The 12,164-nt window shown below is 47.9% G+C and overlaps 1 non-coding gene across 1 annotated transcript; it reads left to right on the forward strand.

Annotated features, from left to right (window-relative positions):
* Positions 1 to 5,606: 5,606 nt before the first annotated feature.
* On the forward strand, positions 5,607 to 5,678 carry TRNAH-GUG (transfer RNA histidin (anticodon GUG)). Its single transcript has one exon. It is a non-coding gene; the product is annotated as a tRNA-His (tRNA).
* The last annotated feature ends 6,486 nt before the right edge of the window (positions 5,679 to 12,164 follow it).

Here is a 12,164-nt window from a genome sequence, read left to right on the forward strand (position 1 = left end):
GTGTGTATTGGGCTTGGTATAGGCAGGTTCTGGAGCTCCAGAACTGAGCTTTTGCCTAAAATGCACCTTTTGTAAACAGCATTTATTTTTCTAACAAATCCTTAAGCCTTCAGGCAGGATTTTCCTCATCTCACTTGAAGCAGATGGGCAACAAAGACCCCATATATCTGGACGTGGAAGAATGAAGGTCCGAAAAGAATAGCTACAAGGTTAACTAGGCCTCTGCATGGAACAGGATGAGTCTTTAGTTTTTTGCCGATGACTGCCCTGATTGCTCCACAAAGAGGTATGTAGCACCTGGAAATCTGAGGACATTTGCCTCAGACACCTGTCCATTATTAAATGCCCTCATCCCCAGGGTGCGCACCCTCACTTCTTTTTTTTTTTTTTTTTTGAGACGGAGTCTCGCTCTGTCGCCCAGGCTGGAGTGCAGTGGTCGGATCTCAGCTCACTGCAAGCTCCGCCTCCCGGGTTCACGCCATTCTCCTGCCTCAGCCTCACAAGTAGCTGGGACTACAGGCGCCCGCCACCACGCCCGGCTAGTTTTTTGTATTTTTTAGTAGAGACGGGGTTGCACCTTGTTAGCCAGGATGGTCTCGATCCCCTGACCTCGTGATCCACCCGTCTCGGCCTCCCAAAGTGCTGGGATTACAGGCTTGAGCCACCGCGCCCGGCCGCACCCTCACTTCTTTGTGCCATTGCACAGGTTCTAGATGCCTGAGGGCGTGATGACACGGAGGCCAGAAGTCGTGTGGTTGGGCACATTTCTGAGTTGACATCAGGCTGCGAGAGTGGGGGCAAGATGCAGGAATGCCAGATTCTCGACATTCTCCCGGGCCCACACCTCCTTTTGCACTTCCCCTATCAGAAGCGGCCCCACTGCACGTGACCACCATAGCCTCCTGGTCTGAAGTCACCCACTTCCCCATTCTTCGCTAGGCTTAATTTGTCATGCTCACCGCTTGCATTCCCTGTGTCCGAATGGGGAAACGCTCGTGAGGAGGACACGAGCCGGTTGTGTTCCCACTGCCCAGTTCCTTCTTGATGCCTCCAGATGTGGGCTCAGTGGGGCAGGACTTGCTCACCATGCAGCTACTCACCTAGAGCAAGGCTTCACACCTCGTGAGCACCCAATGCTCGGTGAATGAAGGCGTTCCAATGCAGGTTTCTGAGAGACATCAAGAATTCTACTGGACTTCCCACTTTTAGTCCTTTGAATAATTCGGGTAATGGGAAGATAGAAAAAGCTTTTCAAACCTGGGTGTTCTTTGTAAGGTTTATTCCAAGTCTAGAGGCACCTTCTGGAATGGGCTCCCCTCTCTGTAAGGGGACACCCCCTCAGCCTGTGGGACTCTGTAGGTAGAGAGGAATGTAAACCCTGAACATTGAAGAGGAGGAGAAGAAAGTGGGTAATACTAGGGGCAGCCTGGAGTATGAGAGACAGACAGACAGACAGACACAGGCACACAGACACAGATGGACAGGTTGGAACAGCTGGACTGGGTCAAGGAGGAGTCAGGAAGCAAAAGCACCTATATGTCCAAGAGCCAGATTTAGGATGTAGAAGTCAGAGTTCAGTTTTGCTGAAGAGAGTCAACAAAAGAACCAAGGCAAAGGGAGCCAATAACTCCAAGGATCCAGGTCTGCATAAGAAGCATGGTCAGGTGCAGGATCCTATGGCTCCAGAGATTTGTCTCCAGTGAGATGAGTTTTACAGAAAAACAAAACAAAACAAAACAAACACCATCAAGGAAGGAATAACACAGACGTAGTTATTAATGTGCTAATGCACCCTTGTCTAGGAGGGAGAACAGTCTGTAGATCGTTTGCATTTAACAAAAGCAGAATGCAATTCATAAAGAAAAGAGAAGAGGAACAAATGTCTAGAAGGAGCCATTCTTTCCTCTCCTATTTGATTAGCCTCTTGACAAGAAGCAGTTCAGGGTCCCTCCAGCCAGCTTTCTCTGGATTCAGTTAGGTAAATCACCAGAGAAAACAATTACAATTATTGGAAGACTTTCTAAACATCTTGGAGGTTTAGCTGTGGAACATGTGCCAGAGATTATCTCTGGGCAGTGTCCACCATGTCTTTCTGCTGCGTCTCCTGCTTAGGTAAGTCAGGCGGGCACCACCCCCTCACTGGTACATCAGACTGATGTATGGAAACTTTGCTGTGCTGGCAAGAGCACGAAGGAAAAGGCTCTCTCACTGAGTTGGAAAAATGTATTGGAAGATAAACTGGCACACCTGTTGGAGTCAAACTAAGAACGTGTAAAGTGATGCTTTTGGCTCCCGGCAAAATCGAGTAACAGATGCCCGAATTACTCTCCTGCATGAAGTCTGCCCACTACTCCTCTCTGCAAACAAACGTGCCTGTAATCCCAGCAGTTTGGGAGGTCTAGATGGGTTGATCTCTTGAGCTCAGGAGTTTCAGACAAGACTGGGCAACATGACGAAACCTCATCTTTACCAAAAAAATTCAAATTATTATCCAGGCATGGTGGTGTGTGCCTGTAGTCCCAGCTACTCAGGAGGTTGCAGTGGGAAGATCGTTTGAACCTGGGAGGCAGAGATTGCAGTGAGCCAAGATTACACCACTGAAGTCCAGCTTGGGCTACAGGATGAGACCCTGTCTCATGAAAGAAAGGAAGGAAGGAAGGAAGGAAGGAAGGAAGGAAGGAAGGAAGGAAGGACGGAAGGAAGGAAGGAAGGAGTCAGGTGCGGTGGCTCACGACTGTAATCCCAGCAATTTGGGACCCTGAGTCAGGTGGATCACAAAGTCAGGAGATGAAGACGATCCTGGGTAACACGGTGAAACCCCCATCTCTACTCAAAATACAAAAAATTAGCCGGGTATCATGGCACATGCCTGTAGTCCTAGGTACTTGGGAGGCTGAAGCAGGAGAATCACTTAAACCTGGGAGGCGGAGGTTGCAGTGAGCTGATATCATGCCAAAACCACGATATCAGAGATGATAAATTCGCTGGATAGGATTAACAGCAGATTAGACATTGCAGAAGAAGTGATCAGGGCACATGGAACCATGAATAATTGAAAATATGCAAAATGAAACTCACAGACAAAAGAGATTTTTTTTTTAAATGAAATGATTATCAGTGAACTGTAGGGCAGACTTTAGAGGTCTAAATTATGAGTAATGGAAGTCCCTGAGAAGGAGCAGAGAGGAAAGGAAACATTTATTTTCTTTCTTTGTTATTTTTATTAGGGATGGAGTCTCAATATGTTGACCAGGCTGGTCTTGAATTTCATTCCTCACTCAACACTTCCCGACTTGGTCTCCCAAAGGTGTGAGCCACTGTGCCCGGCCAATGTCTGAAGAAACAATAGCTGAAAACTTCTCAATCATAACAAAAATTACAAATCCAGTGACCCAAGGAGCTGAGGAAACCAAAGCACAAGAAACATGAAGAAAACCACTCCTAGATACATCAAAATAACATTGCTCAAATCCGGCCAGAAGAAAAAGACATTGCATATACACAGGAACAAAGATGACGATTGCGTCAGCTTCCTTTCTGCTCCTGCCGGCCTCTACCAGAAGCAGCAATGCACCCGAGCAGAGAAGCAACATCTTTAAGGTACTGAGGGCAGGGGAAGTTAGCCTAGAATACTATGCCAGAAAAAATAAATTCCCAAAACTGGAAGTGAAATAAGGACATTTAGAGATGTACAAAAGCTGACCGAATTCACTACCAGCTGACCCACACTACAAGAAACGTCAAAGCAGTCCTCCAGGCAGAAGGAATCCAATACCAGATGAAAATCCAGATCTACACGAGGAAATGAAGAACACCAGAAATGGGTAACTGTCCTAGGTATTCTTTTATTTTGTAAATTTCTTTTGTAAAAATTTGACCATTTAAACAAAAGCAATAACAATGGATTGTGGGGTTTATAACATGCATAAAAGCAAAGTGCATGTCAGCAATAGCCTCAAGGCCAGCAGGTGAGGTTTAATATCACTTGAAGGTTGACTGTGATCAGTTAAAAAGGTTTGCTCTAAGCCCTAAGGCAATTACTAAAATACAAAAGAAAGAGTTATAGCTAATAAGCCAACAGACGAGAGAGAATGGAATGATATAAAAACCATGTGAACACTATGATAGATCAATTGCTCTTCCTATAGTAATTGCACCTCTATCTATAGAAATACTTACACCAGTGACTGAAAATGCCTGTACAAGAATGACTAGAGCATTATATGTAATAGTAAAATCACAGAACCAATTTAACTTCTAAAGTGTATGGAAAGGGCTAAATGACAGTAAGAGAGAGGGAGAGGGGAGAGAGAGAGAGAGAGAGAGAGAGAGAGAGAGAGAGAGAGAGCGCGAGCGCCAGGCGCAGTGGTTCACGCCTGTAATTCCAGCACTTTGGGAGGCTGAGGCGGGCGAATCACGAGGTCAGGAGATGGAGACCACCCTGGCCAACATGGTGAAACCCGTCTCTACTTAAAATAGAAAAATTAGCTGGGCGTGGTGGCGCGTGCCTATAAGCCCAGCTACTTCCGAGGCTGAGGCAGGAGAATTGCTTGAACAAGAGAGTCAGAGCCGACATCTGGCAACTGCACTCCAGCCTGGAAACAGAGCGAGACTCCGTCGAGAGAGAGAGAGAGGGAGAGAGAGAGAGAGAGAGAGAGAGAGAGATCCCAGAATCCTAGCGGACCTTGATTTACGTCCTCATGTCGTACTCGAGACACAGAGGAGAGGAGGGTAAAGTTGGTCTCGCTCTGCCTTTCCATGAGATCATGTGCTGGATAGAAGAAAGTTGCTAGCGGTTTAAGCATTTTTAAAATGCAGGAAACGTTCCACAGAATAGGCTCGAACCACCCACCTCCAGACTTGGAAGCAAGTGCACCACCCGACTGCGACACAGGAACAGTTGGCTGTCGCTCTGGTATCACCACGCAGAGCAAGCGCCCATCCAATGTCAGGTGGAGCCATCGCCTTTTGTAGAAAATTGTGCAGGCTCCAAAGCCTCGGAAAGCCGGAGAGGCGCATCTTGCCGGCTACGGTTGAAACCCGTACATTGGGTGATTCTGAAACTGGAAGGGCAGCGGAATGGCCTTCGCCCCGTCCTGCCCCTCGCAGGCGTCAGACCCGGCATCCCAGCAAACGCCCGGCTCGGCGACTCCCTGGGCCTGAGCGCGTCGGTCCCAAGGGAAGCAAGCAGAACGCCCCGTGGGCTCTAGTGATGGCTCTTCCCGTTCTTGGCTCCGCCTTCACCTGACTCTCTACACTGCTTGCGCTCCCCTCTCTCACCTCGGCTTCCCTCGGTGGGGCGGGAGAAAGGAAGGGTGAAAAGTAGAAATACGGAGAGGCGGGAGAGAAGCAGAGGAGGTGCGGACGAGGACAGAGAGACACCTCGAGAGAGGCTGGTGCAGGGAGGCCCAGGTTGGAGTGGAAGAGATGAGAATTGTTCTCATCACGTATGAGGATTGGGAGGAAGGGAGGGAAAAGCAGAGCGGCAAGAAAGAAAAGCGCGAGCCACCTGTGGCTGTCTGGGAAGAAATCTACCTAATAATCAAAATCTATTGAGGTCAAAGATACTAGAGCAAAATCAGACATCACCACTTGGCCTGTGGCTCGCCATGATCGTATAGTGGTTAGTACTCTGCGTTGTGGCCGCAGCAACCTCGGTTCGAATCCGAGTCATGGCAGCGTTGTTTGGCCAGGTAGTCAGCTGTACCCTTTTGCTGGAAGCCCTGGACGTGCTCTGTCCTGTTTCTGAGACTCACACAGCAAATAACACACTCAGCCCTGTTGGTGGCTTACAAGGAGGCAGTGGTGTGCTCAGAACCGTTTTTCCGGTTACTGGGAGCAGGTCAGGGGAAGGAAAAGAGACCTCACCTGACAGCTTCATCAACCTGGGGAGGAGTCCAAGGGAAACCCTGGACTTGCACCGTCCTGTCTCTGAGCCTCACAGAGCAAATAACCCAATCAGCCTTGGTGGTGGTGGCTTACATGAAGGTAATGGTGTGATCAGAACCTGTTTTCCAGTCACTGGGGCTGTTACACACGAAATGACAAGCTTTTAATGACTTTAAACTCGAAACTGTTTGTTGTGGCCTACAGTGGCTTGTCTCCGAGCCCATGGCCAAGTTTGTATGCCAACAGGAAAGTGTGGGGAAAGACAATCTCGTGCCAGGAGTCTTTCCACCTCCACTCTGCCTGGTGGAAATGGGCCTTGGGCCTGGAGCACTTCCTTCCCAAGAGACAAGGAGTCTTCACAGCCTGTGCTGGACTCACCTCCTTGTGTGGGAGTATCTTTCCTGGATCAGACTTAGTGTGTACCCCTTTGTTCCACTTAAACATGTGCATCAACTGGCACCTGGTCAGCTGTTGTATCTGCTCCCACCCCTCCGCCCCCCGCTGAGGGGAGGGGGCAGGACCCTTTCTTCTGCTTCTCAAGAGGCTGTGTGTGCAGGCCAAATGGAGGGACCTGCTGGCCATGGGGAACCAACGCCCACGACTGAAGCGGAGCCCATACCCCGCTCTGTCTCCTCTCTGTGTGAATAATGCGTTGTTCTTCCGTCAAGTGCTTGATTACATTGTATTTTCCTTGGTGACTCTGATACCAAAAGACTGTGACCAGAAGTGTTCCAACTTCTACTCCTGCTGATAAGAAACACATTCCACTTGCTGGACAAGATGAACGAAGATTCTTCTTGCATGAGTCTTTTTGTGGACACATGCGTTCATTTCCCTTGAGGAATACCAAGTACTGGAATTGTTGGGTCATAGGGTAGGTGTAATGTTTACTTTATTAGAAATGGCCAAATGGTTTCTTCCAGAATGGTTTCTCACCAGCAAGGAGAGTTCCACTGGCTGCACACCCTTGACAGCATGTGGTGTTTACTGTCTTTTAAATACACCCGTTCTGGTGGATGTAAAATGGTACCACATCGTGGCTTCAGTTTGTGTTTCCTTTAATGAGTAATGCTGTTGAGCAAATTTACTAATGCCTTTCACCATTTAGCAATCCTTCTTTGCAAAGAGAGGCTATCGAAGCAATTTCCCTAATTCAATTGGGTTGGCTTTTTATTACTGATTTCTAAAAAGTACTCTCTACATTCAAGATTTGAGGTTTTTTTGTTTTGTTTTGTTTTGTTTTGTTTTTCAGGTAAACATAGTGCAATTATCTTCTCCCAGTCTCTGGCTCACCTTCTCACTTTCTCATGGTGATTCTTGATGAGCAGAGGTTGATAACTTTGGTGAAATTCTACTTTGCTTTATTTTTTCCTGTTGTCTCTTAAGGCAGAAATGTATTCTGCTACATTCTCTTCCAATAACTTTCTGGTTTTGTTTTAATTTCTAAATCTATGGCATATCAAATTCATCTCCTGACCACAGCAAGCTTAGCATCTGCTAATGTCCTGATCACCAGAAAACTTCTTAATATTGTAAATACACTATTTCCTTTGCCCCATTGAATGGCTTGTATTGAAAACCAGTGACCAGTCATGGTGGCTCATGTCTATAATCCCAGCACTGTGAGAGACTGAGGCCAGTGGATCTCTTGAGTCCAGGAGTTGAAGACCAGTCTGGGCAACATGGCAAAACCTCATGAGTACTTAAATGCACCTGTAGTATGAGCTACTTAGGAGGCTGAGGCAGGAGGATCACTTTAGTGTGGGAAGCAGAGCTTGCAGTGAGCTGAGATCTGGCCACTGCACTCCAGCCTGGATGACAGAGTGAGATCCTTTCTCAGAAAACAAAAAGAAATTTAAAAACAAATGAAAAACCTATGAACCTTATAGCTGTGGGTCAGTTTCAGGTCTCCCAAGTCAGTCTGTTGAAGTATTTGTGTCTCCCAATGCCGCTTGCACACTGCCTTGTTTATAACAGCTTAGAGTGAGTCTGAATGTCAGGTTGTGCAAGTCCTCTGGTTTTGTTCTTTTTCACACAGCATAATAAGCTTTGAAATAAGTCATAACTCATGTAACCATCACATAGATCAAGATATGCTGTCACTTCATCCCTTTCATTTCAGTGTGGGATGCAAGTCTTCGCTCATCTATGCTGATTGCCCCCCTTGGGGCCAAGGATCCTTGTTACCAGAAGTCAGGGACCCGAAACAGAAGGACTGGCTGGAGCTGCAGCAGAGGAACATAAGTTGTGAAGATTTTATCTTAATATGGACATTTATCAGTTCTCAAATAATACTTTTATAATTTCTTGTGCCTGTCTTTAATCTCTTAATCCTGTTATCTTCATAAGCTTAGGATGTGCGTCACCTCAGGACCACTGTGATAACTGTGTTAATTGTACAAATTGATTGTAAGACGTGTGTGTTTGAACACTATGAAATCAATGCATCTTGAAAAAGAACAGAATAATAGTGATTTTTGTGGAACAAGGGAAGACAACCATAAGGTCTGACTGCCTGTGGGATTGGGCAAAAAGAGCCATATTTTCCTTCTTGCAGTGGGCCTATAAACGGACATGCAAGTAGGCAACTTATCGCTAAATTCTTTTCCTAACAAGGAGTATTAACATTAATACCCTGGGAAAAGGATGCGTCCCTGGGGGGAGGTCTTTGAATGGCCACTCTGGGAATGTCTGTCTTGTGCAGTTGAGATAAGGACTGAGATAAGCCCTGGTCTCCTGCAGAACCCTCAGGCTTACTAGGGTGGGGGAAAACTCAGCCCTGGTAAATTTGTGGTCAGACCGATTCTCTCCTCTGGAACCCTTTTTTCTGTTGTTTAAGATGTTTATCAAGACAATACATGCACCACTGAACATAGACCCCTATCAGTGGTTCTGCTTTTGCCCTTTGCCCTGTGATCTTTGTTGGACCCTTATCAGTGGTTCTGCTTTTGCCCTTTGCCCTGTTCCCTCAGAAGCATGTGAACTTTGTTACACCCTTATCAGTGGTTCTGCTCTTTGCCCTTTGAAGCATGTGATCTTTGTAGCTACTCTCCATTCTTATACCCCCTCCCCTTTTGAAACCCTTGATTAAAAACTTGCTGGTCTGAGACTCAGGCAGGGATCACGGTCCTACCAATATGTGATGTCACTCCTGGTGGCCCAGCTGTAAAATTCCTCTCTTCGTACTGTCTCTCTTTATTTCTCAGTCAGCTGACACTTATGGAAAATAGAAAGAACCTACATTGAAATATTGGGGGTGGGTTCTCCCAATAGATCTTCTCTTCTACCCTCTGGAGAGAATAAATCTTCAGTTGCCTGCAGGGAGGATGAACACACAAAAAGTCCACAACACTCAGCACAGAGTCCAGATTTTAGTGATTGGGTGGGTTGGGAGGAAGCTCATGTTTCAGGCCTTTCAAAATCTTAGAAAAAGTTTTCTATATTTTGAAGCTTTGGGTCAGTTTTAATTTCTTCTTCTTCTAGAAAGATCACAGGAGACCTAATGTTTGTGTCCCCCCAAAATGCCTTGGTTGAAACCCTGACCTTCCCCCACCCACTCCAGGAAATGTGTTAAAATTAGTACGAGGGGCCTTTGGGAGATAATTTGATACAGAGGGTGGAGTCCTCCTGAGTGGGATTAGTGCCCCTATAAGAGGGACACTAGAGAGCTCTCTCCCCCTCTTTCAGCCACCTGAAGATACAGTGGGAAGATGGCAGTCTACCACCAGAAAGAGGTTCCTCACCCTAATCCTACCATGCTGGCACCTTGATCTTAGACTTCCAAACTCCATAACTGTGAGAAATGTCTGTTGTGGATGAGCCACCTAATTTATGGTACATTGTTATAGAAGCTCCAACTAAGACAGAGGAGTCCCATGGATGGTGTCTAATTTTTGATGCTGGTCATTGCATTCTTTGAGTGGGATATTGCAAATTAGAAAGTGAGGGAGAGCTGACCTTTCCTGCATATGAAAGAAGAGAGTGGAGGGGCAGCGAGACAGAATGGGGAAGAACAAGCTGGAACCAGAAAACTGATTTCAGGGTCTGGCACTTGAATGTCTGATTTGGAGAAAGAGAAGACACTGGTAGGTGTATCCAGAGAAGAAGACCTTCAGTGGAAACAGCAGATGTTTAAAAGCCATTCGATTACGTCTTTCACTTGTTTGTATGTAGTCCTTCTTTTCCCATCTTTGTAAGTCTGGCACAGGTGAACTGGATGTGTTTGTCCAATGTGTTTTTGGAATGCAAGTGTGAATAAACATGACTGTGTTATACTTCAAATATTCATCCCAGAGAATCCTAGAATTCCCTTAGGTTCTGCCAACTGTGCATTGAAAGCACAACCGGCCCATCATGGGGATTAATTTTCATTGCACATTTCTAGGAAGAGGGAGGAGGAGGAGGGGGAATGTGACAGTCTCAGCAACAGTTGCTATACTCTTACTGAAATGGTTTTCCTATGTGCTTCTCAACAGATCGGCCCTTTCTTCAAATAAGAGCAGATGGAACAACAAAAGCTGTTTAGTGGTACCCTAGAAATCCCTTGAAATCCTGGATAGGGAAGCTCCAGTACCACCAACTGGTAAGACTGGGGATGCCTAGTAGCTGGTACTGGCCATTGTCGTTGGCTTTGTCCACTTTGACAAACTGAAGATAGGGACTGGACTCACCACGCCAGCCTCCAGAGGAGGTTATGTCGACTTCATGTTAATTTTAGATCCTGAAACCTCACAGGATTTTTCTTCTCTTCCCTTTGATCTCTCTTCCGCTTACTCAACAGGACAGAACTCGCCGCCTTTCTTTCCCATCAGAAAGGGATCCCTTCTGGACAGGACCAAAGTGAGTAGCTGGTTTCCCCTACCTGTCCTGCCAGGCCTGGGTGTCTGGGGACACCGGAAGGCCCCTCCCTCACCCCGCAGTAGCCATTCCACGGTGGAGATCTCGCCTATAGATCAATGCCCACGCACTTGGCTGACGGGAAATCACGAATTGGCGCCCAATTGGATCTTGGATCTGAGGAAAAAACTCCAGCGTCAGAGGGAACTCTGACTGTTTCTCCACCCGCTGCCGCTTCGCAAAGGCACATCTCTAGGTCAGTGGTCAGGTGCAGCCGGGACGCTGCAACTCGCTCCAGGACTCGGGACTCGTGGCCTTGGCGGGCCTCGTGGAGTGCTGGGTGCGTCGCCTGCGGGCTTCTCTTTTGGAGAAAGGAAGGAGGGAAAAGCCTTGTGAGACGACTGCAGGAGCTACCAACGACCCCCACAAATCCCAAGTCCTCCCAGCGCACAGGGAAACAATCACTAATATGGCAAGAAGTTTGAAAAAGTCCCTTCCGTGCGCCCCTGCTTGTCTAGTGGTTAGGATTCAGCTCTTCCACCACCGCACCCGCGGTGCGATTACTGGTCAGGGAATTGTTTTGCACTGACCGCCTACCCGCAGGAATCTTTTTTTACTCCGCTGTCAGCCGGCTTGCTCCAAGGGCCAGAGGCAGAACAGTCTGGCTGCGAGGTGCAAACCCTTGCGAAGGAGGGCAAGTCCTGGTGGACGGCCTCTCATGACACACCGCTCTTATTTATCTCCGTGTCCGTCATCCGCAGAAGGGGCTTTAGAGAGCGTCTCCCTCGGGTGTACACCGCCGTGCAGGGATGCCTGCCCTGGTGGAGCTGCACCCAAGAAGCCCACCGTCTTTGCCGCCTCCGCCGTCCTGGAGGCGCCGATTGTGCTGAGCTGCAAATAACTAAGAGAGAGGCTAAGCCAAGCTGTGGCGTTTGTGCGTGCCACACATTGTCAGCTGACACAATCGGTCAGCTGAGCCTCCTCACCTCCGTTAGTAGTTGTGCTTCTTAGGCCTTAGGAAGAGGCGACCGGAGGTGTCCGCGAGGTTGGGAGGGGCGTGAGCCGCGGGTGAGGTCCTCCAGGACCGCCAGTTTGTTGATTTAGCTGTAGAGGGGAGCGATGTTCCAACAAAGACAGCAGGTGGAGTCGACACAAATGGAAAAGTGTGGCTGGTGCCCTAAGCAGAAGGCAGGTGTAAAAATCACTACGACGTCAAAGCGATGGTACCACAGTCAAATCCCGCAGTGTCTGTCACACTCTACCAAGCAACTGCGCACGCTCCCCCTTTTCCATTCAGTACTCCCAAGAAGGGTTGGGACGAACCCCGTGTTCACTGTAAGCTCAGAGGAGAGCGGGAGCCAGGGAGGTGAAGTGCACAGACTCAGCAGAGGCCGCCCGCAGAACCGCGAGGGTGAGAGGGCCCGGTGGCTGCGAGTCCG

The sequence above is a fragment of the Macaca mulatta genome, chromosome 1, assembly GCF_049350105.2.
Source record: "Macaca mulatta isolate MMU2019108-1 chromosome 1, T2T-MMU8v2.0, whole genome shotgun sequence".
NCBI lineage: Eukaryota > Metazoa > Chordata > Mammalia > Primates > Cercopithecidae > Macaca > Macaca mulatta.